This window comes from Lissotriton vulgaris, chromosome 5, assembly GCF_964263255.1.
Source record: "Lissotriton vulgaris chromosome 5, aLisVul1.2, whole genome shotgun sequence".
Taxonomy (NCBI): Eukaryota; Metazoa; Chordata; class Amphibia; order Caudata; family Salamandridae; genus Lissotriton; species Lissotriton vulgaris.
In genome coordinates, this window is record NC_141693.1 from 1862988313 (window position 1) to 1863015624 (window position 27312).

The window sequence follows — 27312 nt, forward strand, 5'->3', positions numbered from 1 at the left end:
TCGACTGCAACCCCTGCCACCCCCTTCCCCCCCTTTGAAAACCAGAGTGGGGAAAACTCTTTAAATGAAGGACTCTCCAGAATTGGCAGCCTGGTCCAAAGGCTTGAACTTATTCACAAACCTTCCCAATTCTTTGATGAGTTATTCCCCTAGTTGGGTAAAAGTTGCTGAACCGGGACTGGTCCGGATATGGTCCCCTTCTGCAGCCTTACCCTCTAGGTTTGTATTGTGAGGACTGACTGGTCGAGAGCCCCTGCCTCGACTCCAACCCCTGCCCTTCCCCCCCCCCCCCCCCCTTGAAACCCAGAGTGGGGAAAACTCTTTTAATGAAGGACTCACCAGAATTGGCAGCCTGGTCCAAAGGCTTAAACTTATTCACAACCATTCCCAATTCTTTGAGGTATTCCCCAAAGAGCCCCGCTTGGACCACTGTGCCAGCCTTTGAATCAGTCAGATCAGCCAGCTTTGGGTCTACCGCTATGAGCAAGGAACAGCAGCGCTCCATGTACAGCACACAGTTTCCAGCGCCCAGAAAGATGATTACGCACTGTGCACATCCAGACAGGACGTCAGGGGAAATCAAAGCACTCAAAACTTTGGCGTCTTCTGCCATCTTGAAGAGCAGGCTTAGAGTATCGTGCTCACCAAGATCTATCAATCAATCCCCTTCTTGGGGTTCTTCATAAACTTGGCCAAGAAGATGGCCATCCGGAGGTGTAGCTCTGCGGTAAGAGCCACGTTTCTGTCTAAAGAGGGGCAAAGGCACTCTACCCTCAAGCGATTACACGCCTCTTTGCCCTTAGGGGCCCACATTTTTGCTGCTACGTGCTTCACAACCACGTGGAGGGAGCAGTGGGGGCATCAGGCCCTGGGACCGAGGTTATGGGTGAGTTGTGCCAGGCCCATGAGGGGCTCGCGTCATCATCAGAGTCCCCATGCCCATCATCCTCACGGGGATCAGGAGAGGCCTGTGGAGGGGAAGTGTACCTGGGTCAGTTGAACCCAAATCTTTGCTGCAGCCCCCCTACTGGGTGGAAGACCACCCTGCACGACGAGACGCACCATAGGACCATCACCGCAGCGAAGGAGAGCTTAGAGGTCCCTCTGCAAGGTACTGTTACACACTCAAACCGAATGCGAGCAATATTCAACAACTAACTGCAAAACAAACAAAATAAGGCCTAATCACACAAGCAAAAGGAAAAGAGACTTAAATTGGCTACGAGCAGCGAAGTAAGAGGCTCTGATGTCACAAGAGGATGGGCTTCGTAGAAGTACTGGTTTGTGATTGGATACCGATGGACTGTCTCTGCAGTGTTGTCTCTTGTTGATTTTCACTAAATTCCCTGTGGTTAATGAGAACTGTAGTTGTGTTAAAATATAATGAAATGGCTGCTGTTAAAATAAACAAAGAACATGTTGGCATAATCTTCACCTCCAGTCCTGCCATGGAATCCTCATCACATGCATACATATATTCTAGTCCACATGGGACGTCGGTCTACCTGCGCACTCTTGCTTGCTCCTACTCATGCCAGGTACAGGCATCTCCAAAGTCCACCTACACTCTAAGGAAGACTGTCACTATTGAGAAAGTAGATTTTATACAGAGGCAGTCATCCCACGAGGAGTACATGATGAGGAAAAAAAAATGATCAAGATGTCACCTTCTATACACTTTGGGTGCACCTAATAGCCAATGAGGCAGAAGTTCTACTGTCATATGTCACAAAAAAGCATGGACCTTCAACAGTGAGCTTGTATATTCTAAAGTCCAGTGTGAAACGAACAAAGGCATGGCAAGAAAAAAACGAACAGGATATGGTGGCACATATTTTCCACTGTATGCTAAAACCTTAGGTCCGATTTATTGTTTGGCAGGAAGCCGACTGTCCATCAGAGAGGTGGAGGACATTACGTCCAACACCCTGATGGGCTACTGCCCACCCTATCTAGAGATCATGGCCTGCCCAACAGTGATCTTTGTTTTCAGAGAAATCACCATCATTGGCGCTTCCTATGAAGGCACTGCAAGTTTGTTGCGCAGCCTCTGTCTTTCAGATGGCTGCACACATTTGTTTTTTTGCTTTTCAAAGAAAAAACTCCCTAAGCAGGAGTTTATTATTGAAAAACATAAATAAATGACCCCTCTCCCTCTTAGGAGTCTTCGCCCAGAGCGCAGAGGTAATTTTCTTTTTTGTCTGTTTGAGACTGTCAGGTTTTTTCTGGTGGAGATGAAAAGAAACTATTCATCAGATTGTTCACTCGAAATGGAGCAGATGGTCCAATATCCCTGCTGTGACGCCTCCTACCCCTTCACAGTGCTTAATTTCTAAATAAATAAGTGCTAGGGCCCTTATCGGGAGGCCACTGCTGCTTGCACTTCCCATTGGCCGTGCCAGTGCTTCCAATTGCAGTACCTGCACAACTTTGAACCATCACACTGCTACAAATGTGACAAGGCAGACTATTTGAGGCCCACAAAGCAATACAAATGGCTTCAGTAGCAGGAGTTAGTTGAATTTAATGTAAGCCTGGGCGTAGTTCGCGTAGCCGCACTCCGCGGAGCTACGCGAAGATGCACTTGCACTCCGCGAACTCCGCATAACTCCGCGAACATGCGTAGTAGCTTGCTTCACCCGTTCGCAAGCAGTCTTTCGTCTTCGGGAGCGCCGTGGAACTCTGGAACCTGCTTGACACCACATCTCCAGACGTCGCCATCCTCACGGAAACATGGATGAATGCCTCCTCAGCGCCCGACATCGCCGTCGCCATCCCGGACGGATACAAGATCACCCGGAGAGACCGCGTCAACCAGACAGGAGGAGGCATCGCCATCGTCCACAAGAACACCATCCGCATCACGACCAACTCAGACGACACCCTCACAGCCGCCGAACATCTTCACTTCCAGATACACACTGACCCCAAGACCACACTCAGAGGCACCCTCATCTACAGACCCCCAGGACCTAGCACACAATTCAGCGAAGACATCGCAGACTTTATCAGCCCGCACGCCCTCGCCTCCGCTGACTACATCCTCCTAGGGGACCTCAACTTCCACCTGGAGAACAACAATGACAACAACAGCACCACCCTGCTGGACAACCTCGCCAACCACGGACTCAAGCAACTGGGGAACACCCCCACCCACTACGTCGGACACACGCTTGACCCAGTCTTCTCCTCCAGCAAGTACATCTCCTTCAGCCACTCCACCGGACTCCACTGGACAGACCACAGCTGTGTCCACTTCAGCTTCAGAAAGACCACGACTCACCACCACCCGCAACGGGTTCCCAGCAGGAGCTGGAACAAGATCACCACCGACCAGCTCACCACTTCACTGAGCCAGAACCCTCCCGCCAGCTCAACGGACCCCAACCAAACAGCCAACAACCTCACACAGTGGATCACCAACTGCGCTGACGACCTTGCACTTCTGAGAAACCATCCCAGCAGGCCCGGCAGCAAGAAAGCCTCCTGGTTCAACGACGACCTCAAGAACTCCAAGAACTGCCATACCCTCGAGAAAGCCTGGCGAAAAAACCTAACTACAGACAACATGACCACCCTCAAGCACGCCACCCGCTAACACCACCAGCTGATCCACACCACCAAGAAGACAGCATTCAAGGAACGTCTCGACAACAACGCACACAACAGCAAGGAACTCTTCAGCATCGTCAAAGAGCTCTTCAACCCCAGCGCCGGAAACGACGACATCACTCCCTCGCAAGACCACCGAACCGACACCCCCCACGACCACCCTCCGCGACTGGACCCCGGTCAGCACAGAAGACCCCATCCACACGATGAACACCATCCACTCTGGATCACCAACCGACCCATGCCCCCACCACGTCTTCAACAAGGCCGACTCCGTCATCGCACCCCAACTCCGGGACATCATCAACTGCTCCTTCAGCACCGCCACCTTCCCGGAGAGCTGGAAGCATGCCGAACTCAGCGCCCTCCTGAAGAAACCATCAGCGGACCCCGCCGACCTCAAGAACTACCGCCCCATCTCGCTCCTCCCCTTTCCTGCCAAAGTCATCGAGAAGACCGTCAACAGACAGCTTGCTGCCTTCCTCGGGACGAACGGATCCCTCGACCACTCGCAGTCCAGCATCCGCGCCCACCACAGCACCGAGACTGCCCTCATAGCAGCCACTGACGACATCCGAGCCCTGCTTGACAACGGGGAAACAGCGGCCCTCATCCTCCTGGACCTCTCCACAGCATTCGATACTGTCTGCCACCGCACCCTAGTGCAGCGCCTCAGCAACTTCGGAATCCAAGAGAAGGCACTGGAGTGGATCATCTCGTTCCTCACCAGAAGAACCCAGAGAGTCCGTCTCCCCCGTACAGATCCAAGGCCACCGAAGTCATCTGCGGCGTACCACAAGGATCATCACTCATCCCCACCCTCTTCAACGTCTACATGAGCCCCCTCGCATCCATCGTATGCCAACACAACCTCAACATCATCTCCTACGCCGATGACACCCAGCTGATCCTCTCCCTCACCAATGACCCAGCCACCGCCAGAACCAACCTACACGAAGGGATGAAAGACGTAGCCGAGTGGATGAGGAACAGCCGCCTGAAACTGAACTCAGACAAGACGGAACGGAAGTCCTCATCCTTGGATCATCAGCCTCTGCCTGGGACGACTCCTGGTGGCCCCCTGCCCTGGGCAGCGCATCGAAACCAACGGACCACACACGCAACCTGGGCTTCATCCTGGTCTCCTCCCTCTCGATGACCAGACAAGTCAACGCCGTCTCATCATCATGCTTCAACATCCTACGCATGCTCCGAAAGATCTTCCGATGGCTCCCCACCGAAACCAAGGAAGATGGTCACACAGGCACTCGTTACCAGCCTACTGGACTTCGGAACACCCTCTATACCGGAACCACAGCCAAACTCCAGAAAAGACTCCAACGCATCCAGAACGCCTCCGCACGACTCATCTTGGACATCCCCCGACACAGCCACATCTCCGGACACCTGAGAGACCTTCACTGGCTCCCCGTCAGCAGGAGATCACGTTCCAACTCCTCAACCATGCACACAAGGCCCTCAACGACCTGGGCCCCAGGTACCTCAACAACCGCCTGACCTTCTACACTCCCACCCGCCAGCTACGATCGACCAGCCACGCCCTCGCCACCGTGCCACGCATCCGAAGATCCACCATGGGAGGAAGATCCTTCTCCTACCTGGCAGCCAAGACTTGGAACTCACTCCTCATCCACCTCCGCCTGACCCATACCACCTCTGCTTCAGTAAGCAACTCAAGACATGGCTGTTTGAGCAGTAGCGGACCCCCCTCCCCCAAGCGCCTTGAGACCCTCTGGGTGAGTAGCGCGCTATACAAATATCCTGATTGATTGCCTGCATGCTCGGGATGTGTAGCGCGCGAAGTTACCCATGAGGTTTGTCCCGCCCGCTCGCGTCCCCTTATTTCTGGTCACTACTAACGTGTTCGCGAGTTATTCTGTGCCAGATTGCAGGTTCTGCGCGTTCGGCAACTCGATCTTACCGACAAGCATCCTCGCGCACGCGAAAATGCTATTGAGCGCGCGAGAACTACGCTACGCAGCAGTTTGCGGAGTATTTGACAACTTCGCGTTCTCCGCGGAGCGCGGAGTTGCCGAAACTCCGCAAACTCCGCGAACGGAGCGTAGTTCTTCGCCCAGGGTTAATTTAATGTACATTGAATCAATAAACAGCTGCTGTACTGCTTATCTCTAAATTACACAAACGGCGCCACCATGTGACAGCTGTCATAAGTGCTGGTGATGACAAATAAAAGTCAATGCCGGGCACTGGAAACCATTGGCGCAAATTAAGCACTGGCCATGAGTGTAAGCTTTCTGGTTGCAGAGTTAGTAGGGGCACTGCCCTCGGAAAGGATGATGGCCTATCTTACAAATTGGGCAGACTAAGGGTTTGTTGGGCAGGCTCTTTTGACCAACTACATAGTGCCCTTGTATCTCCAGGGAGATCAAGACTACATAATTGGAACAGGCTGAGTAGGCTCCGTACCATGAAAAAGGTAGAAGAAAAAGACATAACTTTAGCAGCTGTGGAAACGGTGCTGACAAGGAGGAATCAGCCTCTTCATATTTTCCTTGATGCTTGCTCAGCAACAAAGCACGCAAGGGCATCCATCATTATTTGTAGGTCAAGCCTTGGCAGCGCATGTGCTGCTCTGCTAGGCATGCTGTATTGGAGTAGGAACTTGAAGCCCACTCTCCAACCATATTTGTCACAGGCTTGTGTCAGTCTGTAGGTGCCGGATATCTGATTATGAGTGGGTATTGTAACACCCTGCTATCACTCTTGGAATTCTGTACAAGCAACATGATTGAGAGTTTTCAAATCCTGATGTAATGGTAGGTATGAATGTGCAAAACCATTGAGTTTTAAATGATTTTCCACCTATTGGTTCCTACAGTGCTGTGGCCTTGAAATACTTAGTGCGAGAGATTTTCTCATTCTGACTGTCAGTATAATAAGGAGATTTTTTATCTACAGCTTTTCATGTAGAGGCATTGTCAATTTATATAAACATTCCTGATCTACCAATTGCGTATTGACACTCCTCTAAGATGGCGACCATGATTAGCCATCCTTATTCTAGTAGTGACTTCAAGATGGCCCCCCGGACTGGTTGATGCTGTGTACGCACTGTCGAAAAACTCTTCCGGGATTGAGGGGCGTGCCCACAGACTCCTTCGGGGTTGGGAGACGTTAGGATTTTATTTTTATTTTTTTTGCAGATTTATATAGTGCAAACTTGCCCCAAAGGTATTGGAGCGCTTTACAAGAGCGCAGGGACATTATGTGATTTTTCCCAGATTCACAGAATGTAGACGTGACTCCGAGGCTCGAACCTTTGTTCGAGAGGGAGGGAGGGCGGGCAAAAAATTTCTGTGGGACCACCCGGCTGCTGTGTCACTGCACCACAAACAGTGTGCAGTGACACAAAATGGCTGATTAAATAGTGTGCCGCCCAAAGGAGCCCAACCAGCCCAGCTACGGCAAGCCCCAAGGGTCTAGTTTCCTCCCCCTCCCCCCCCCCCTCCCCTGGTGCCCCAAACTTTCCCGGGGAGCCAAGCCTCCCGCTGGTCGGCTGCCCCCCAAATCCCCATTGGGGCACACCAGTAGATGAGTGGGGGGTAGCACTGACGCAGACACCAAATTAGTGTGATAAAGGCCGCTTTATTGGAATCGGGTGCACCTAAAACAACAACCCACCTGGCCTGTGCCGAACAAAACTACTGCTCACTAAATAACAACTGCCTGACAGCCCCCCACCCCTAAAGTTAACCCCAACATTGCAACTGTATTACAAAACATCCGCTCAGCAACCTACCCCCCGACTGAATGACCACAGTGACCTCCATGACCTCACCCCCCGCCTACCATACAGTCCCAGGCCTCCAGCAAATCCCCCCTATCTCCTTAGGAAAGCGCCACTCGAAAATCGCTTACGACTTTCTCCCCCTAGGACTCCTGCCTCCTGGGATACCTGAGCACCCCCAACGCCCCATCCAACGCCTCCTTCAACTGCACTATGTATAATTCCATTCCGTACCTTGACAGGTGAATCCCATCCTCCCTGAAAAAATACACTGCGCCGTAGTGCGATTCCGGGTGCTCCATCCTCCCCACCACCTCCCTGGCACAAAAGTCCCTCATCTCCCGATTAATCTTCCTCCGTGCCCTGTCTATAGCTCCTGGGCGCTCCGCTCCCCTCCAAACCCGCCTGGGAATAAACTCGGACCAGATCACTTGACAGCCCGCCCATTGCTTCTTGATTTCCCTCAGGTCCCTCTTCATTTGCTTGAGCAATGCCAGCCCCTTACACTGCACCAAATCGTTTTCGCCCAGATGAATCACCACCACATCCGGGCACACCCCCCTTCTCACCACCGTATTCAACAAAGGCAACAACTCATGCCAACGCCTACCCCCTTTACCCCTCCAGTGACAACGGTATAGCCCTTCATCCAATCCCAAATTGAGTGTCCGATGCCTGTCCCACTCCGCATGTTCTGCCCGCTTGACGAATGAGTGTCCCACAATATACACATTCAAAACAGCCACCTCCGGCTCCGCCACAGCACCTGTAAAGACGCATATATCAGAAACGGGAATCACTGTAACAACACCCCATCCGCCTCCTGCAATCTCACATACGTCTGGTAACAATCCGATTTCCACCGTCCCAGCCTCTGGATCTCCTCCTTTCCCCAACCCCTTTGTGCCGCCTCCGTCGCCGCCCCAATCCGGAGGGAATGCGTCCCGTACGCCATAGGGTCCTCACCCATGTACCGCAGGACCCACAACGCCTGAGCCGCCTTCACTCTGTCACCTCCACCCCGACCAAAAACCTCCCCCTCCTTCTTGCACCGGCTCGCCATCAACCTCCTCCCCCACGCTGCAGGACACACCCGCTCCCGACCACCTGGGCCCAACACCACCCACGTCCCGACCCCCCCGCTGGTCCGTCTTTGAGCGACGCAAACGCACCGCCACCTCCTGCGCTCGCAACTCCACATCCTCCCACAACACCCCCGCCCCCCCTCGCGCCCAGCAGCTCCGACACTCGAAACGCCCCAAAGAAAAGCCAGGACATCAAGGTAGAAAACAGGACCGCCTCGCCCCCATCTCTGCACACCGAAGGCAGCGCGCCAATGACTCCTTCCAACAAATTCACCATGATGGGCCGTCGCAGCCGCGCCTTCGCACCCTTCTCCCTCGCCCACCCCTCCAGCAGCCGGGTCCCCAATTCCCCCGCCGACGGAGGGTAGCCCCACCACAACTTGCCCATGAACTCCACCGCCGACAGCTTGCCCGCAATAGTCACCCGCAACAGCCCCTTATCCATGAGTGCCAAAATGAAGCGCACCACCTGCTCCTCGCGCAGCCACCGGTCCCCTCGCCTTACCGCGCCAGACAGCAGGAATTCCTCCCAGGCTTGCTCGTACGCCTTCCAGGTTGACACCGCCATGGACGCCTTCACCAGCTGTAAGACCCTGCCTTGCCCACTGACCACAGTTCCTCCGGCACCGGCGTCTTGACCTCCTCCGCCGCCGTGGCTAGCCCATGGAACCTCTCCGACTGTGAACGAGACAAAGCATCTGCAATGTCATTGTCCACTCCTGGGACGTGTTGCGCTTGAAACAGGATGTCATTTTCCAAGCAACGCAAGACAAACACCCTCATCAATTTCAGAACCTGCGGGCCCCGGGAAGACTGTCTGTTCACCACTTGCACAACGGCCATGTTGTCCACCCGAAACAGCACCCGCTTGTGCGCCAGCACCCCCGACCGCAACCACCAACGGGAACAATTCCAAAAACGCAATACTCCGCCCTCCTGCCTACCATTCCTCCGGCCACTGCTCCGCACACCACTTTCCATCCCAGTACAGGCCGAAACCGCCGCCGCATCAGAGTACATGGTGACGTCCCACTCCCAATCCTCCGCCGGTGCCATGGGTACTCTATTGGCACATTCGCAGATCCTCCTTCATTCCCGCCGAGAGGCGCACATGGTGATGAGGCAAGGGCAAACCGGACAACGCCAAACCCAGATGCCAGCAGAACGTTCGGCCCGCCCCCACAACGCGACAAGCAAAATTCAAATGACCCAACAGCACCTGTGCACCTCCCTCACCATCACCTTCCTTTTCGCCAGCATTCCGTCCACCAACCCCAGCATTGCTGACATCTTGTCTTCCGGTAGGCGCGCTTCCATGACGACCGAGTCGAGCTCGATACCGAGAAAGGACAACACTGTACTGGGACCGCACGTCTTCTCTGGCGCCAGGGGAACACCGAACTCCCCCATCAACCCGGCCAAACCGTCCAGCTGCCGCTGGCAGTCCGCCGCCCGGGCTGCCCCACCAGGAAAAAGTCATCCAGGGAGTGCGTCACTGACTCAGAGCCTGTGCGCCTCGAAAAAACCCACGGAAGGAATGAACTGAAACGCACAAATGGCACGCACGAAATGGAGCACCCCATCGGCAGCGCCTTGTCCACAAAAATGAGTCCCTCAAACTGAATCCCCAGCAACTGATGATCCGCCGGGTGGACCGGAAGTAGTCGCAAAGCCGACTTGACATCGCATTTTGCCATCAGCGCGCCCCTCCCCGCCGCCGAGATGAGCCTCCGCGCCACGTCCACCGACAAGTAAGTCACCGACGCCAAGTCTGCCGAAATGTAGGCATTACCTGACTCCCCCTCCGGCCAAGACAAGTGTTGTATCAACCGGAACTGACCCTCCTCACGCTTGGGAACCACCCCGATGGGGGAGATGATCAAGTCCGGTAACGACGGCTCCTTGAACGGGCCCGCCATCCTACCCTCCCTGACCTCTTTGAACAGCTTCTCTCTCACATTGCCCTTGTGCGCGTTCACCGACTTCAGATTGTCCGCCCAGCGGGCAATCCGAGGGCCCTCATAGCCCAGCCGAAACCCCTCCCGAAACCCCCGACGCAGCACCGCCGCAACCTCCGCCCGCGGATATGCCGCTAGCCAGGGCTCAATCCGCTCGACCTTAACTGGCGTACGAGCCTTTGCCCATAGCTCCGGATCCCCCCCCCTCTGCCATCCCCCCTCCCTCCACCCTGTCTCCCCCCCCCCCCTGCCTGGGCACCTCCCTGGGCACCTCCCTGGGCGGGCTGCTGGCCCGGTGGGCCCCCAAGTCCCCAGCAACGCAGCACTGGATGCCGCTGCCCGCATTTCTAGCACTTGTGTCGGAAACGGCATGCCGCCCTCCCGCACGCTCCCTATATTGAAGTCCCAGCAGGCCCCCACTCTGGCCTGGCTGCCAGACTCCTCCTGCCTCACCCCTCCACGGGTGGGCGGGCTTTAAAGGGGGGCGGCACCAGCGGCAAACCGCTGGCCGTGTATTTGGTGCGGCCAAACTTGGCCCAGCCCATCGTCTGCTGGTACAAATCTGAATCCAGCTCCCCACATTGCGCCTCCTGGTCCGCCGCCATACGCGCCCGGAATTCCTCATCATAGTGGGACCACGCGAAACCGCCGTTCGTCACCTGCGCTCTCCGCACCACAGCCATGTATTTGAAAAGCGCCACGGACCGGTTCGGAAACTTCTCACAGTACACGCTTGCGTATATTAGGAAAGCCGCTGACCAAGTAACCAACGTCAGCGGCACCTTTGGGCGTCTAGCCAACTCCTGCTCCTCCTCTTTCGAACCTTCCTTAGACGTCAACTCCCTGTGGGGCAGCTTCAAGATATCGAGGTACTCCCCCTTCCATATCTTCTCTTTCGTCGCCACGGAAAGGTGCGCCCCCAGCGGCTTGGTAAGCCCCATGTACGGTAACTTACGCACCAGCACCACACAACTCTCCTTCCCTCACCCGCAGCGTCTGTCCCTCCGACTGCCGCCAACCCGCCACTCGCGCCGGCCCCGTCGCCGCCTGCCGCCGCACCGTCCGTTCCCACTCCCGCATCCTGCACATACCGTCCCCGCACCAGCCGCCATCCGTCTTCCCCCTCGCCCCCAGTCCCCTCTAAGACTTGCACACAGCGCTGCTTGCCACTCCCCGCTCCGTCTCCCGCCTGACCTGGCGTCAAGGTCGGCGTCCTTGCTGGATCCCGCCGCCTCACCAGTGGAGCTGAGGGGGCTGTCACTCTGGGCACATCCTGCCTTGCCTGTAATACACTGCCAACTGCATTACTCGCACCCCCCCCCCCCGAATCTCTCCTGCCTCTTCCGACTCTCCATCAGCCGGCGCCACACAACCCCGGACCCCCCTCAGGGGTTCCAGCCGGCTCAACCCCACTCTCTCCTGACACACCCGCATCAAATCCAACAAATCCACACTCCCACTCCCATCCACCACACTCGCATCGCAAACAGAAGTTTGTGCATCCATCCTCAAACCCCCACCCCCGGCGGATGTAACAACCCTTCGGAGACGAAACCCGCCTCCATTCGTCGGGTTCATGAACCAGGTCCCACGCTGGAGCTCGGCCGCCCGCACCAGACAGAGCCGGCCCATCCTCTCGGTGGTGTGGAGCCCCATGCTGCTCACGTGAGCACCCCGCAAACAGCTCCTGCCAAGGAAAGAAGGTGGAGTCCAGCATGCCGGGGTGGAAACCCCCCCCCCCCCCCCTTCACCCCCCTACACACCTCTGCCACCCCACCCCCACCCCAGCGTCGCCCCCCGCCCCCACCCCGCCGAGTGGCCTCTGCGCCGCGACGGGATCCCCCCGCCACCCATGCCCCAACCCCCATCCCACTCCCGTTCCCCCGGCCCTCCCCACTTCCCACACCCCCAACTGGGCCCCGCATCCCCCCCTGCGCCCCCTTCCCAATCTCCCCCCGCTTCCTTCCCCGTTGCCGCCACTACCTCCTGGCCCGCCACTCCCCCCTACCACCACCCCACTACCCCCGCCCACCCACCCTGCCAACCCCGGCACCCCCCCTCCGCCTCGCCATTCCTGCGCCACCGCGCTCCACCCCCCCCCTGGCCCACCACTCCCCCCCGCCTGGCCCCGTCCACAACCTCTGCCTTGCCGCCCTCGCCCCTGGGTCGCCTGCCTGCTCGGGCCCACCATGCCTCCTCCCTCCTCTGACGACGAAGAACTCCAGTCCAACTCTGTGTCCTCCCCCCCCCCCCCCAACTCTGTGTCCTCAATCAGCAGCGGTGATGCATCTCCCCCCGCATCCCCCCCCCCCCATTATCCCACCCTGTTCCACGAGCTGGGGCACTGCTCCACCCTCCGCGTCCCACCCCTCCCCATCAGCCCCCGCAGCAACCCCTCCCCCTAGGCCCCCCGCCCCACTCCCCACCACCACATCTGGCACCACCACTTGCACCCCTTGGGCTGCCCCCACCCCCCCAGGCCCTCTAGTTCAATGCCTGCCTCGCGGGACACCCCCACCCCCCACCCCCCCATGGCCCTCTTTCCTCCCCCCCCACCCCCTCCAAGAAAGTCAGCGCCCCCTTTTTGCCCTTCCGCCCGGCCCTCCCTGCCCCCCCTCCGCGCCTTCAGACGCTGTGCGGGCTTCTCGCGCTGTCCCCCGCCCCTCGCTCCCCCGCCCCCCTCACGGAGCCTGCCGCGGCCGTGACCGCGAAGGCTCGCACGCCAGGACAGCTGCAGCAGCGCCGTTGGCAGCGCGCCGCTGCGGCCTTAACTGGAGGTCGGGCCGCACCATGTCCATGCGGCCCGCCTCGCCCAACAGCTGCATCGCCTCGGCCACCCTGGGATCGCCGAAAGCCGCCATCACGCCGTACTCGCCGAACAGAGCCACAAGCCACAGGAACAAAGCAGAAGTACTAAGCTACCACTGCGACCGCAAAACCCCGCTCGCTACCTGTCACGCTCTCGAAAGGCCTAAAACCCGACAACAAATTTCTATGGGAACCCCTGGCTGCTGTGTCACTGCACCACAAACAGTGTGCAGTGACACAAAATGGCCGATTAAATAGTGTGCAGCCCAAAAGAGCCCAACCAGCCCAGCTACAGCAAGCCCCGAGGGTCAAGCTTCCTTCCCCCCCCCCCCCCTTCCCTGGTGCCCCAAACTTCCCCGGGGAGGCAAGCCTCCCACTGGTCGGCTGCCCCCCCCAAATCCCCATTCCCAGCGCCAAAATCGGCAATCTAGCCGACGGACCACATCCTCTCCAGATGCGTCTTAATGAACCCGATTCCTCTGCAATCATTAACTGCATCCTAAATGTGAGCACCCTGCCCGGCGAGGAGTTGATCCTACAATTTAAAATGTTTGCAGACTAGAAATTGGGGGCTTAAAACTTGTTTTTTAATGATTAGATTATAACAGTCGAGGCTCATTGATTTCATCCTTAGCGCTAGTACTGAGCCCAGCGGTGAATTGACTTTAAAACTTCAGATGTATGAAGATTGAAAACTTGACCACATTGACTTTGGGGGGTTTATGATGATTAATTATAACGGGTGTGGATATTTTATTTCTATAGGCCCCAACCACGATTCTATGATATAATATTGAAAGAAAGTGCCCTGGGATTTGGAAAAAGGGAAGATTTATCCTTTTGATGGTAACATGCACATATTTACTTTCAGGTGTGAAATTTTGTTTGCTTTCGTATTTGGGGGGCCGATACCCTCCAGGTCCACTTCTGGTGAGTTGCTGATAGTCCACCTGGCAACCAGCTTGTAACTATGTTGTTTAAATCAAAGTATGGAAATGGCATGGGTGCTGTCCTCCTATGATGTTGTACATTTTAAATGTATTTTTCTATGTCTGACTTATCTTTCTCATTTTTTTTATCAACCCCCACAGGTCAGGTGCACTCTTGAGGTGGAGTTGAGTCCGTGTACCCTGATGAAATTGCCACAAATTTTTTGGGCAATTAAACATGTTGGCCATTGAGGTTAAAATGGTCTAAGCGTGCCATTATTTTTTAAGTGAGTGCGAACGCCATTTAAAATTAAAGAATATGGGTGATAGGTGTCCGCAACTCAGGGGAAGTTTAGTTTACCTCCTTTACACTATGGGGCTTATATGGTAGATAGATATCACTTTCATTGATACTCCTCCCACTTTTATTTTTTTTTGCATAGTAATTGGAGTTAGGTCACGTTCTTTTCTATCAGGAAAGTGCCAATGATGACACAGTGAGCCAACTGGTGAGTACCAACCAGTAGCTCCATGGATGTTGCTTACTTGAGGCACTTTCTAACCCACCTCACATTTTTAATAAAAATGTTCTTGAATTCTTGTTAGCCCGTCCTGAGACTCTAGGCCGGTGGGCTCTAGACATAGGTGGTTGATGATTTTATATTAATCTGAATAACACATGGGTGGGCATGACTAGATTGCCAGTGATGCCTTGCTGAAGCAGTAGGATGTGATTCTCATTCAAAAATTCTTTAAAATGTATGTGTTTGCTTATAACCATGCCTTTGTTTTTTTAAATATATGAGTGGAGGGCGTCCTGGTTGCATTTCCCTCTTTTGCTCCTCAGTTGATAGGTCATTTGTAACCTCCCATGAGGACTGGCCCTTTTCCTTCTGTTACACGTTATGTCTAATTTAGCCTGTAAGCACTATTTTCTTTGAATTTCTCCTACGGCAGGCATGACATGCTTTCCTGCAGCATTCAGCGCACCATGCCTGCTTTCACTTTCCAAGCAGCCCATGACAATGGGGACGCTTCTTTGAAGTGAAATAGGTCTCGCTGCATTTACGAGAGCTCGAGCTATTGGCATTGTAAATGGCAATGCCTTTTATTTGTGTTAATTATCAAAACAGATAAATAAAATGCATAATGCCAATTAGCTTAAACTCTCGCAAATGTGAGACCTATTGCATTGCAAATGGTTGTTAGAAATTGGTACCAAAGCATATCCTGTCTTTACAGCCAAGATAAAAATAGTTATCGATGACAAATCATGGGATTTGAAAGAATCGTGAAAGGGTCTCCTCTTTCTGAAAGCTTTAAATATCTTAGAAGAACAAATACATGAAGATCTGACTAACGTGGACTTGATTATCATAACCAACTTAGAGAAAAGACTCTCAAACATGAATAGGATGCCACTCGATGGAGGACCGGATGGACACTGATGGGCGAGCACTTTACTTGTGAAGTTACTCAAAACATAATTGAGAATAATTATTTGAGTGATTTAAAAACGGTTTTCACAACCAATCCTTTACCTGTTACACCTCTTCAAAGATGTTCTCTCTCCATCCACCTCTTTATTGTAAACGCATCCCACATACAAACCCCAGCTTTCCATCATAGTCAGTGACCTGCAGATGAATGACTCAGTGATGGCTGGTGAAATGCTGATGTATGCCAGATGTTCAGGAAAACCACAGACATTGTAAAGGGTTTCTACTTAGATTGATAGCAGATGAATGTATGTAGTGGATATCCTTAAAATCTAACATGGCCATGGCTGGTGCAAGCCTATGTTGGGCAACCCTATGTTGGGCAACCCTAACCTCTACCCTCGACTTCAATATCTGGAGGCCGGAACCGCTAAAGAACCCACAAATACTGTTGCGTACAGCGCCCTGGAAACTTAGAACTCACAAGAAAGGTAAATCCGAATGTAATCAACACTAATCAGCAGTCACACAAGCACTTTACTGCGTTAATGCCAAACAATGGACTCAAGTGAAAACGACAACAATGAAAATGTTGTAAAAATGTTTTTTGAAAGATTTTGTGAGCGTGGGGCAGTGCACATATATGTTTGTTGCACCAAGAGCATGCTGATCTCAGGGGTAGCAATGCTATGTGCTGCGACACCACTGCAGCAGTAGTTGGCCGCTTGTGTTCCTTGAGAGAGGCCCTTTCCATTGACTTTGTGTTTTAAAGAATCATGATACCACTTATGGTCCGCTATTGAGAAGGAAGACTAGCAAGACCCCTGCAAGTAATTGATTGTTCTTCTTGCAGAAAACACAGACCTTTTCCAAAATAAATATTAACAAGCATTGGCATAGCCAATAGGTCTCGCTTTTGGGACCTAAATAAGTATTTAGTCATGCAACAGTTGATGTTGTGGATGTTGTGCTGCATACCTAAATATTTGTGTGGTCCCAAAGGCGAGACCTATTGGCTATGCCAATGCTTGTTCTTTTATAGAAGATCTCAGGGCCTAGTAATTCGCTAGGTATTATGCTGGATGTTGTGCCTTCTAATATAGAATAATATAACACAGCCAGCTCTGCAAGTTTCAGCTGTTACCTTACCTAATTGCGGTCATGTTCTCGACCTCAGAAGAGTGAAACGTCAAGTCGACACTACAGGATTTCAAACATGTAGTTTGCAGTTTACTCTCATATCTTTGCGGTTTGCGCCTTAACCGACTGAACTATCAAATAGTGGTGCACATTCAAAAGTTATCTGCTACTCTGTGAATACAATTGTCTGTTATAGGGCAATTAAATGTGTTTCAGGTAATATATTGTGCCTGTGTATTCCCTGTTACCAGGCTTCTGTGGAAAGAGGCAAGGCATCCATGTTTCTATTCTGTTTTACATGTCCTTTTCATATGACACACAATTCCCCATTGATTTGAGGAGACTTGAATTTAATGCTGAGAAAGCTATGGATATATTTAATAATATACTAGCATACAAAGGGAACTTACACTGAATATTAAACACCCACATTAAACGTATGTTGATGGAGCATTGGTCCACCCCCATTATAATAGGAGCGCCCCCCTCCCCACAATGTGTGAACTGAAATGAGGAGCGCAAAGGCCTTTATTCCACACAGATCCTTCTACAAATACACAAAGCCTTCTTTTAAATTGTTTGTGCTGTGACCATTAGCTGGGATGCTTAGACATGGGATATGGCACCTCAGAAACAGGTCCAGGCGCTGATCAGAGCAGGAGAGATTGGGATGAGACGAAGACGCCACTGTTTCTGCAGAAAAATCGAACGTTTATCAGTGTGACACCTCAGTCCGCGGGAGAGGAACGTAAATACGCCAATTAAAAACACTTTTCCTCATGTGTAGCCAGCTAGATGAAAAGCTCTCTTTCGCACGTTTTGAGGAAAGCGGAGAAAATGCAGTGAGCCCTGCATTAGACTCGGTGGCTGGCCGCCCCGCAGCCCCAATAATTCTCGTGCCAAGGAAAACCACCAGAACGACTGCTGCCGACAATGAACATTTCACACGTTGATCGAGAGATAGACCCCCGCGAACATCAAGAAACATCCCAGCAATTACTGGCAGGAAAAGGTGGGCTGATGAAAGGGCCCTGGACAAAACATCTTAACAGCAAAGCCATCAAGGGCCCTGCTTCCTGCATCCCCCACCCTTGATCTGTGCGTCCTTTGGCGTTCAGTGGCAGTCACTTGTTAGAGGTGTGGGTAAGTGTGCATGCGTGTAAAAGCCTTCATGTTTCATTCACCAAACAATTCCTTAGACACACAGATTCTGTACTTTTAAACATTTGCCGCGGCGAAGTGAAAGAAGTGCAAAATCTCAGGAGCTGGCTACATAGAAATGCAACATTGGCCCACAATGTTTCCGTATTGCTGTGTGGCTGCTTTTTTTTTTTTTAATCGCCTTGGACATGAAGCATGTTCCGGCTGTGTGCGCCTCACAGGCTGGAGAGGAGAATGCGCAAGAAAGCTTGATCAAAGAACCCGCGCCAGCTGTGCACATCGCGCGCGCTCTTGTGCGCGTTCTAGCAAGCTGGTCGCTGGCAAAGTAGCACTTCTCAAAGCAGCTACTAAATGTCTCTCCAAGCAGCACATGCGCGCTAACTCAGCGAGACCTAAAAATGAAGAAAATTTACAAACGTGATTCCCTGGTATGAAACATGGTACAGATAAAGAAGGTTTGATACAGATAGGCCACCAGATTATTCTGTCCTCGGGACCTTGTTCATTTAGTGAACAGAAGGACCAAGGACCTGTCCCAGAAATTGCTCCTCTGTAAATTCCTTTGGATACCCTCCTATCTCAAGCCCCTCAACATGTTGCTCTGATCCTTTTGAACCAGGAGGTATTGGCCTCAGAGTCAGTAAGGAAGACCTGTAAAGAGAAACATGAATGTCGAGATCCTGGATCACAACCAAGTTGATCCATAAAGTCGAATATACTGGTGAGACCAATCAGGAGTTCACATGTGGCCTAAATGAAAAAATGTGAGATAACCTCCCTTTCAAAGTCCAGTAATTTAGATTAAACAAGAACCTCTTCTGCCCAAAAGGAAATGAAGAGAATGATGTTCACTTGCGGAGACAACAAAACAATTTTGGTTCTCGGACATCAACGCAACTTGGTGACAAGATTGAGATGTGAATTAACCCGTATCTGGATCTTTTACAATACATAGCTTCCGAGGAGCACTGTTTCTGTTGGCATCTACCAGGTTAGATTCTGGTAAGAATAAACCTTCTCTTTTCACTGATGGCAAACACCCACATTAGTATGCAGCTCTTAATACCCACAAATGACAATGCCCATTACAGGGTAGGCAGTAGTACCCTATTTCACTATGAACACTGCTGCAAGCAGTAGTGGCTCCTTAAGCTCTTGGGCACGGCCCCGATTCTGCGCCTGTGCGGCACATTCCGATCGCATTTGTGGTCATGACTGCCGTCATCAGCACACCAGCGCTGTGTGCCATGACGGCTCCCGGCCGTCATCAGCATGGAAGGGGTTAATGCCTGAGGTGGCCCTCTGCAGTACTATGCGTGTGGGAGACATTTGCTGTCCAACATAACCTCAAAAGGTCACCCCATATTTCCCTTTTATGTTCGGGAGAGGGGTAATTATTTTATAATCATATCACAGAAACTTCCACCCAACCTTTATTTCTTCTAGAAATGAATTATTTGGCAATGATCCATGCCATATGACACTAAAGTCTTAAAAATAGCATTAATTGTATTATTAGTTATACAAAAATATAATTCCTTTTCATAATACATTTGCGTGCTCTTTATATTATTACATTTTTCTTTATCATAAGTCCCAAAACCATTAGTCTCATGCATACCCATCAATCACACATCACACTCCATAATATTCAAGAGCGGTCTAAGATGTCTATTACCAACCAATCAGAAAAATACATCTGTTCTACAGTCCTGTGTCATGGTCAGTAGCCCATGCAAGGAAACGGTTAACACACGTTTTGGTAGATTATATTTCTATAGATCCATCTTATTCAGGAATAACTGATGTTAAAAACCTTAGTTCATCTGCCTCATCAGGGGTTTGTGCTATCATAGAGAGTTGCTTCAAAGTGTCCCAAGTTTTAGATAGATCCAATTTTAGTAGGGATAGTTAAACAATCATGGTCAAATTTCATGGTGTCTTTGACCAACGTCGTGTTCCTTGTTTGCTCTGGCTTGCACACTGCCCGTAAGATGGGAGTGTATTTCAAATATCATGTACAAACTAATCCTGTGCGATGCATGTATTCACCAGATAAGTGATGCACGTATTCACCAGATACCGGATTCTGTGGATCCTAGAAAGTGGAATTGAATCTGTCGGCCTGGGATAAGATACCTCACATCCTGCTGCAAAGGCATGGATTAAATAGACAACCCATGTCTCGCAACAGTAAGAAATTCATGTTAGGAGCACAGTGACTCCATTTAATTGCAGGAACAAAGAAACCATTGTTTACGTCAGCAGCCACATACTCACTTAAGCTTGAGTATCAGTGGCTTTATTGTTTGGATATGTAGTAGACATGAGTAAACCTATCCATAAATTGTGATGGTTCCATTCGAGAGGTTAGCCACTCACGGGGACTCTGATCCTGCTACATTACTATTCACACAGGTGGATCGTTTATATACGTGTGTAAGAAGGAGAGGGGCCCCTTTATACCCAAAAGGAATAGGGCACTTACTCAGTGAGAAAAGAAAAATCCCCTTGGGTAAAATATATTACGGATTAGAACCTGTTCTCATGTATCACACATACTTCTATACTCTTCTCATTATCCACACACACAGAGATTGGACCATATATAAAGGGGTAAACAACTTCAACACTTTATGTAAAAAAATATATATCGCATATATTTATTGTTTGCATAACAACATTTCACATTAATAAGCCCATCAATTCATGCATTTGATAACACAAAAGTTAATAAAACCACAATACATTAAAAAGATTAATCACAGTAATAATAAAGGAGTTTATATAGCACCTGGTTACGCCATCTCGGCGTGTCCCCGCGCTGTAAGCATGAAAACATATAAAGAGTGAAACAACCAATAGCTAGACAGAAAAAAATTGTTCTAAACATTTTACACCTCCGTCATAACATAATATTACGGGCATGGAAATATGCAATCTGTAAATAGCTTTCTTTCACCAATGCCCGATGGACGGATTGTGTATCAAAATATAGCGTTGACGTGTTTCAATGGGAAACAGTGGCGTCACTAGGGGGGTGCGGGGGGTGCGGACCGCACTGGGTGACACCATCCCAAAGGGGTGACACCATCAGTGCGCTTTAAAAAGTGTGTTGCAGCTGGCGGCACACATCGGTTCTTGCACGGGCTGCTCCTGTAGGCTTGGGAGTCCTCCTAGCAACTCAGGCTCATCCTCCGAGAGTGGCAGGTAGTGCTGCTACACTGTATCTTTTTTTTATTCCTGCGGGGCGCGCAGCGGGGCTCTGAGTCACTAGATAGCCTGAGAGGCGCCATAGCCCGGCCCACCGTTCAGTGTAGCGTCGCATAAGGACGTCACGTCCTGCTTCCAAAAAGTGCAGAAGGGAGGTATTACATGTTGTGAGAACTCCCTCTGCTGCGGACTGGCCCATCTCTCGAGTGTTACTCACTTGTTTGTGGGCGACGGGGGGAATCATGGTGTTGCTCGGCCCCACAGCACCCTGCTGTTCGCACCAGACTGACCTGCCCTGCTGGGCCGCCCGCGATGTAGGGGAGGCAGGCTCAGGAGCTAAATGATCACTCAGACCGCCGGCAGCTCGGGCCAGCCAACACGAGGCAACATGATGCTGGCCTGGTGTGATCGCAGGTAAGGGCTCAGCTCATTAACATTGAAATCAATTCAGGTTAGTTAAAAAGTTGAAACGAAAGCTTACACTAGGCTAGTGGTTTTGAAAATATACAGGCAGGCCTGGCTGTGAATTAATGTGTGCCTCAGTCTCCTGAGGAGTGCCCTGAAAATAAATGCCCGGTCTGTAGTCGACTGCGGCGGCGGGTCGAGTCAGCTGAGTCATACTCATGTTTTTGTTAACTTTATTAATTTGATAAATTGCATTGCGGTTGAGAAAGGATCCATGTTTGGGGCCTATTACATTCTGGTTTGGGAGGCTCGAGTCCGCCGGTCTTGGGCCCCACATGGGACAGAGAGCGGACTGGAGTCGAAACTAATGCTCCGCATAATGCTAATTGATTGCCAGAACCAAGGGGCATGGGGGTGGGGTGGTGGGGGGGAGTCGGTGTAAACTGGCAGAGGCACGATGAGTTGTTAATTGTTTTTCTTCCGGCCGCCTGGCAAAACAGGTGTTTTTCCTGCCTCAGCTTGTGCCCCAGCCCTGGCCTCCGGAATTGTTACTTTTTCCTGGCAACACTGGTACGAAGTTTTCACCACACAAGCATAATTTCTCTTTCACCACCCAGGAACATGGTTTGAATTATATTCTGCATCTATATATTGTTAAAGGAATCAAAGTAGCAGCTAGTCCATTTACAGTGACAGATTTACATATCCGATCTTAAAAAGATCTTTATTTTCAAAAAAAGGAATTGTTTTCTCTTTTGAAAGGGACCAGTACTTAGGTGACCACAATGTGTCATAAATCTAAACATTGTTTATTTGTGCAAAACCAGTATAATATAATGTCCAACTTTTTTTAGGTCTTCGTTTTACACCTTTGTGAATGTGCAATTTGTATTTACTCATTTATTTGCACTGTTGCATGTTAAGAGGAAAACACCTCCGGGTTTTGCGCTGGCACTTCCCAGCATTCTTTGTTTTACCCTATTGCCCTAGCAACCAATAATGCCTGAGACTGAGTGATGGTGTAACCAACCTAGTTGCACTTGCTATGCTATTATTTTGTGTTTTTTTTTAGGCTAGCGCAGGTCATGAATGAGCAGATCAATTATATCATCTTCTTAACAACTGCTGTGCCTGACTGCTCTCTGATAATGAGAACTATAGTCACACAGTCTGTGTCTTGTTAGTGCCCTTTCATTGCTGGTGTTTTACAGAAGTTTTAAGATGATCTTAGAGTTTATCGTTGTTCAAATGGGGATAATTTCTGATATTTATATGTTTTCCTTGTCTTCATTGCTAGATTTTGCTCGCAAGAAAATGTCACTCATAGTCCTCGTAATGTCACTCACTCTGAAATTATGACAATGTCACACATAGCAATCTGAAACCTTGGCAGCTATGACCATGGTCCGTGCCAACAATAATCTTGGCCGGCGGCCGGGTAAGGTTTGACAGACAGTAATATTATTTTGCATTTTGGTTTCACGGAGTCCGTGACACCAAAATGCAAAATAATATTTCTGTCTGTTGAACCTTACCCGGCCGCCGGCCAAAATTATTGTCCTAATTAGCATCCGGGCGTCAATGACGTTCGAAACGTCACTCACGTCGTGACGTGGACCCGGACCTGACGTTTTAAAAATCCAAATGCTACAAGTAACAGCGCGGGCTGCTAATGCTCTCCAGAAGCCCGGCCTCCTGCTCATCGTGCCAGGCAACGAGGGCTCCTGTTTCCTGCCCTTGGCAGTCGGAGCACAGAGCAGCATATTAAGCTGGGAGGCGGAATGCTGAAGCAGAGGCAGCGCTGCCCATGCCTGTCTGCACAGTGACGGATGGCTTTGTCCGAGTCCTGCCTGCCTCTCCTAACGCTCCAGGGTGAGACATTCAGAGGGCCCCTCTCCCAACCCTTTCTCCAGTAGCGATCCTCGAGCCCCAAAAAGTTTATTTATTATTTTTTGTATAGCGCGGACTTTACCCGAAGGCGTCAGAGCGCTTCACAATAGGAACTCTGTACCATGATGATTAGAAAATAACAAGTAAACAAATTACAAAAGCAAACGTTAAGTTGCAAAAGTGACAATTGTGAGCAAATAAAATACATGAGGTTGGTAGCAAACGGTGCAATACAGGAGGAAAAAGTGACATGTGTACAGGTTACAAGAGAAAACAGTACAATTAGAGGTATAATACTGCATAATCTGGCAGACACTAAAGCACAAGAACAAACGTTACGTAGGCAATGGTGGCACTTGTGCAATTATCTTTTGCAAACAAAATGTGAGAGGTAGCAAACAGTGTGCTACAAGAGAAAAGTGGCGTGCTAAACACTCCAAGGCCTCAAAAATCTTACCCGACCCAACACCAAGAAAGGGGAGGATGGATTCCGCCCCTGAGATTCTTGCGATGCGGGCAAGAGGAATCATTTCAGGAAAACCAAAGGAAAAAGAAGTCCCTGCAGGCTGAACTCTAGCTAACCGACCCAGGGAAGTGAACCAGGGTTTTGCAGCGCCAGGTGCACGCTTGTCTTCCTCTGCAGCTGGTAAGTGGCACCCCCATTCTTCCCTTCGCTGTGTTTGAAAGTATGCCCTTTGAGGATTACAACCTGTGCTCCTTGTGTCTGAGCGTGCGATATACCCAGTAAACTCCTTTGGTCTGTAGTTGCGCTATTGTGTGCAAGTGTAACGTACTGCCCACTGGCTATGAGTTGCACATGGGTGTCATGTTTCCATAAGTTACTGTGCGCATCTTTCTGAGTCTGTGCAGATGTAACATGCTATGCCCGGAAACAGTGTGGCCCTGAACGGGCATGTAGGGTTCTTGTGCTGCCAGTAAACCTGTGTCTAACTGGGCATGGGTAGACTGGTGCCATGCGTAGTGTGTGTGTCCTGTACTGTCCAGGACATGTGTGTAGCTGCACATGACACGCGGGTGCCATGTGCATTTTAGTCCCTTTGTAAAGCTGTGTAAGGGTATCTGGGGGGCATCATGGATTCATGATGTAAGTCATAAGGGGGTGACACCATGAGTTACCCGCACTGGGTGACACCAACCCTAGTGACGCCACTGATGGGAAATACTTTATGAATCCATCTTTCTCAAGACTCGTATTATATACACTCTGTCTTTTGTTAAAAGTTTTCATGCAGTCACCTCCTTCAATAAGCAAGACTTTCCTGCTTGCACTCTCTCATCATCTGTGCGTTGACGGTATCACTAAAATCCACAACTTGGTGGGAATGCTCCTGTATTAAAACTTTCAACTTAATATAAAGGGAATCACAATTGGCATAATCCAATCCAAATTGGGAGATGGTTTTGTCGTATGCGGAGAATTTATCTGTATGTTCCCCTTTAGCCAGAAAATGCTCGCAGTCGAGGACCGCCTTTATCCCTTTATTAGTCACTCCAAGCCACTTATTCATTTCTTGGAGACGAATACTCTCTCCCCATCCCTTTTATATTTGGGTTCAGATATCCGCAATCGTGGGTTGCTCGGACCAACGATCTTCACCCTCCGGTCGTTTGGCGCCAAGACCGATTTTTTCTGCCTAGCTATTGGTTGTTGTACTCTTTATATGTTTTCATGCTTACTGTGATTAATCTTTTTAATGTATTGTGTTTTTATTAACTTTTGTGTTATCAAATGCATGAATTGATGGGATTTTTAATGTGAAATGTTAAGCAAACAATAAATATATGTGATATTTTTTTTTACATAAAGTGCTTAAGTCGTTTGTATACAACACCTACATCAGACCCTTGTGGCCTCTTATGAAGACCTTGAGGAGAAACATGGTGGATTCCACTTATTGAAGTACCTCTGGTCATAGGTGGCTATCTTTGAGCTAAAAGGCCATCAGCTAAAAGTTTGTCCCACTATCCCTAACTTGTCAGCCCTGAAAGAGGCTCAAACTGTCATGCTTTCAATGTCAACACGAGAACCATGCATCTCACTCCTGATTGCGAATGCATTCAGTAAAATGGATGAACCGTCACATTAGCAATCCTTGGGGACTTTCACTCACAAACTGCTAGTCTACAGCGACCAATCCCTCTCGGAGACCCTCACTCACACAGACGGTTTAATGCCCAGTGTGTTGGCGTCTAATTGGAACTCTTCATGGTGTCCTCCGTAGAGCTACCGACAGAACAAGATGGTGGCTTGGAACTACCCAAGACGAATGGTGGCTCAGGCAAGGAAACAAGCAATAAACAGCTATAGAGATGCCCTCCTCTCGCCCCGTTCTATACAGAATGATCAAGAAGCATGACCTATCTGTATCACAACATATAGTGTTGCTTCCAATCTAGTCTCCAAAATCATCCAGAAACACTTGCTTATTTTGAATAGTGGAAATCTGTCTATGCCTAACCCCATATTTTCCCACAGAAGAGGAAAGAGCCTAAATGACATGTTAGTACACACTTGGCCGCGCACAGTGAACGACCAACACCGGACTGGTTATTTAGGGTACGGGGTAATCCCCCGGTAGGCTGGATGGGGTTGGGGCCGGCTTTTTCAGAGGGGGCATTTTTGTTGCTGGGGCAGATTGTATTTAGCAAAATCGGCCCCTCAGTAACAAAATTAGAAGGCCACCAGCCGCCGGTCTGTCCATGACAGAGTCAGAAAGTCTCTCTGCACTAGTCTGTCTGACCTCCGTCCGCTCCGTGCGGGACCTGAGCACAACTGCCATTGGCGAGGTGCAGGTGAGGTGATGATCTCACCTGTCCTCATCTCACTCAATGATGCTTTTAATTCACTCGTCCACTAAGTCAGGCAGGCCAGTAACTTACAAGCCTGCCTGACTGTGTGGACAGGTGAATTAATTTACTAGTGTGTGTGCCCAGGCTGCGCGCAGGCCACGTACACTTTCGGCACCACACACGGCCCACAACAACTTGTGACCAGTCCTGCAGGGAGTGATTGATGACTGTTACATGCGTGAGCGTCACCACCTGACCACCAGAGAGACCAAAAGCATCCCCGAGGGTGCGGCCGCGCATCAGTACAAGCCAGGTTGGGCGAACTTGGGGAGGGGGGGGACAGATTATTGGTCCGACTCAGCACGACGCGCGAGTCTGACCAGTAATCTGCACCCCCTCCCCAAGTTCCCTTGCTTGCATTATGCATAAAATAGTAGTGCGCACGGTCAATTTCTGCTTGTTAAACGCCCGCGTCGCAGGCACTGTAGACCGGCTGAACACAGAGTAGAAAATTGCAAAAACCACAGTTGATGGACAGAATGCAGAACAATGTCTTACATTCACCCCAGTACAAAGATCTGGGCCTAAATCCATCGTTCTTTTGCACTCCACACCACCCTAGGTCAGACAATGGCTATATGCAAATCAGCCTTGACCATCTGCCTCATGGGAACAGTCCAGCCCGAACTACCAAGCCATGTCTTTCCTAGACCGGAATCAAGCATCCAAGGACTGTTTTCTGGCTATCAGAATTCTTCAGCCTGGATAGCTTGACTCCAGTGATGTGGAGAGCCTGGGACTCACGTCTGAGCATACCCAGCCCACTCGGGGTGAAAATTGCAAAAAACACAGTTGATGAACAGAATGCAGAACAATGTCTTACATTCACCCCAGTACAAAGATCTGGGCCTAAATCCATCGTTTTTTTGCACTCCACACCACCCTAGGTCAGACAATGGCTATATGCAAATCAGCCTTGACCCTGTGCCTCATGGGAACAGTCCAGCCCGAACTACCAAGCCATGTCTTTCCTAGACCGGAATCAAGCATCCAAGGACTGGTTTCTGGCTATCAGCCTTCTTTAGCCTGGAT